Consider the following 2629-nt stretch of genomic DNA (forward strand, 5'->3'; position numbering starts at 1 on the left):
TACTTTATAACAATCAAATTAATTTAATTTATAAACTAACAATAAAATATGTTCATGTAATTATGTACCTACTTATTGTGTTTTTAAGCAATATGTATGTAATAAATCAGAAAAATTACAATTAAGTGTTGAGACTTTGAAAGCCATTTTATGTGTGAAATATAATTTAACAAATTCTTGAAAAATTTCATGACCTTTTAAACAATGACAGCAATCTACTAAAAAAATTCACTCAAATGAGAAATATGTCAAAGAATAAAATAATACTATACATAATTTTTTAACATATTATATTTGTAAATTGTACTTATGTTGAAATTAAAAAATATATATATTACAATACTGTTTTTGCATTCTATAAAAATTTTTGTTGTTCCATATAGACCAAATTTTTAATCAAGAACACCGCCTCCCCACCCTACCCCCGGTCAATGGTGTCCCACTTTACCAATGTGAAAATCTGGTCACCTTAGGCTGAGGTCATCAATGAACTCCCCGATGCACAGCTCCATCACCTCCTCCTTTGCTGTGCTCAGAGCTGATGAGCAAAGCATGCGACTGCAGATGCGCAGCCTGTACCACCTGCCCCGCCATGTTGATCCAACCACCTCACATCTGCCTCCTCCCACCATCAGTTTTAGAACATCTTCTTCGTTCTTCATTCTTGTACTTGTTATTAGCTTCCCATTTCTCCACAACCTCCTCTGCTTAGCCCCAGTCCATTTACTATCTCTGTTGATCTGCCTGTCCTGGATTTCACATACAAAAAATATTCTTTTAATGTTTATTGCCAGTCATATTTAGCATGTGAAATCCTTCAATATTGTAAATTGAGGATTGAATTTCTCATGTTATTTCAACTCAAGATATGTGTTTCTCATTTTTGCCTTTCTAACTCCAAGTTTTTTCATATTTCATTGTAATACAGGACTTTTTCTACTTAAGATGTACTTTAAAAAGTTCTGTTCATTTCTTTTATAATATTTTCCTATTAAAATGATATTTTAACTATCATATCATAGTATTCTATGTTCAAGATAAAAATTCACCTCTTTTGATACCATTTTGATTATTTCTTTTTTCAATGACCTTTTTCTTCCTCATATATGATATTCTTGACATCATCCCACAGCTCATAAGGGTTTGTTTGTTTGTTTGTCACTGGTGTTCAATGAGTCAAAGCCATTACTGAGTTGTTCTTAAAATTCAGGTTGGATATATTCAAGGTCATATGTTTACTTTTGTGAGCTTGTTTTATTTTTCTTCACCTGCACCTTGAACTTACATATGAGTAATTGATGATCACTTCCACAGTTGTTCCCTGACCTTGTTTTGCCTAGCAATATTGACCTTCACCATCTTTGGGGAGAATTGAGGATTATGAAAGCAGAGAAGTCAATTCCTGATGGTAGTTGACATGTTCTCTGCCTTAATGGAGGTGATGGTTTCAATAGCATTTCATACCACACCTGAACCATCTGGCTGCCCAGCTCCACTTTGGTCCAACACCACAGGACCCTTGTTACTAGGCCAATGATGCCCAATGACTTTTCTGCTTTGGGATCAGTTCATGTTCATTCTGTGCTAGTCTGGCAGGCAGAGCTCAATCCAACCTTCTACTTGTCTACAGCACAATATCCCTAGGTACAGATCAGCTTTAAGGAACTCCACTGATCTCCAGCCCAAACTCCTAGTGCTCCAGAGTTCCACTTATTTATGTTCTGATTACCTGCATACTACCAAACACAATCCAAGACTTCTTGACCATACCCTCTACCTATGTTATAACATTTTCAGAATGCTAAATGAGGACAAAGAAGGCCAAAATTAATTTCTGGGAATGCCACAAGATATGCAGGATGTACCGAGTGTGTATGGGTGTGCTATGCAAGGACATTGGTTTGTTACATAACTCTGTTATTTTGACCCATAATAGGTGTTATTTACATGGGTGCTCTATTTGTGGCAAATAACTTATCTATGTATTAAAACTTTCCAAGTTGTGCAATCTAAATATGTGTCTGTTCAATGTGCATTAGACAAGTTACATTTACTGTATGTCCATTTTACGTCAATAAAATTATTTTGAAATCTTTTTGAAAGTACTAAGGCATTCAGAACATTCTGCTTCTATTTCCCAGTGATAAATGGATGCGGCTGAAAAATTCTGAAGCATTCTTCTTGCCTGCAGTATTTACTCCATTCTATAAACATATTAAACCTAGTAACTTGAATGCATGTTACTATATGTATTTCATGCTGCACCAGATAATAGAATCACATCAAATTTTGATACCTGTTGGCATAAATTAAAAATGTTTGTACGATGAGGCTCCACTATAACTTCTACTTATCCCATTGATTTCTGGTTGCTGGAATGTACAATAATTCTAGTATAATAATAATATGCTTGTACTCTAAGAGCCTGCACAATTTAGTAGAAAAGTCAGTATGTAAACATTGATAACTCAATGCCATTATGGCTATAAATTAGCAATTGACTTTGCATAAGGACAGAGTTGGGTAAAGCTCTACAAAGGAAGATAAATTAGAACTGTGACTTGAATTATACATAGATATTTTATTAGAAAGGGAAAAGAAAAGATGATTTCAGAAGAAAAGTACCTTC

At 34.4% G+C, this 2629-nt stretch overlaps 1 pseudogene; it reads right to left on the reverse strand.

Moving 5' to 3' along the window:
* Positions 1 to 594, reverse strand: part of LOC101662876 — a 3026-nt pseudogene extending 2432 nt beyond the window's left edge.
* Positions 595 to 2629: the final 2035 nt, after the last annotated feature.

The sequence above is a fragment of the Echinops telfairi genome, unplaced genomic scaffold, assembly GCF_000313985.2.
Source record: "Echinops telfairi isolate 266 unplaced genomic scaffold, ASM31398v2 ScPeMD7_7469;HRSCAF=8507_1, whole genome shotgun sequence".
NCBI classification, from domain to species: Eukaryota; Metazoa; Chordata; class Mammalia; order Afrosoricida; family Tenrecidae; genus Echinops; species Echinops telfairi.